Raw genomic sequence first — 766 nt, 5'->3', positions numbered from 1 at the left:
GTAAGTGACCCTCGAGGGAGTAGAACTGGGTATTGTGGGGGTCGAAGGGAAGCTTTCATTTTCTACTTTGTGTCATTTTGCTCACTGGAGATTTTTTGTTTTGTTTTGTTTTGTTTTTAACAATGTCTTATTTTATTATAAAAATAATTTTAACTTGGTGGTAGGCATTGGGGATTTTCCAACTTTTCTCATATAAAGAACTTATTTGTATATTCCTGTTGCCAGATTGTGTTCCTTGAGAGAATAAACTAATTGTGCCCATTGGCAATACATAATTGTACCTATTCCCTCCCCAAAACACACGAGCCTTTGGACACCAGGTTTCATCATTCTTATTCACATTGTAATACCTCAGAATCTTGTGAATTTGCATTTTTCACTGATAGTAAAACTCTGCATTATTTTTGTCATCAGAAACTTTTCAGGGGCACCTGGGTGGCTCAGTCAGTTAAGTGTCTGCCTTCAGCTCCGGTAATGATTCCAGGGTCCCAGGATAGAGCTCTGAGTCCCACATCGGGCTCCCTGCTCAGGGGGGAGTCTGCTTCTCCCTCTGCCCCTCCCCCCACTCATGCTCGCTCACTCTCTTGCACGCTCAAATCAATAAAATCTTTGAAGAAAAAAAGAAGGAACTTCTCCTACTATGGTGGCCAAAGTATATCAGACCTGTGATCAAAACTTTATTTTGCTGCTTGATCAGAAAGACTTAGGACCAGGGCGCCTAGGTGGCTCAGTCAGTTAAGGGTCTGACTGAGTTTCAGCTCAGGCC

Source organism: Martes martes (genome assembly GCF_963455335.1).
Source record: "Martes martes genome assembly, chromosome: X".
Taxonomy (NCBI): Eukaryota; Metazoa; Chordata; class Mammalia; order Carnivora; family Mustelidae; genus Martes; species Martes martes.
The sequence above is the reverse complement of the archived record's forward strand: the minus strand, read 5'-3'. Positions refer to the sequence as shown.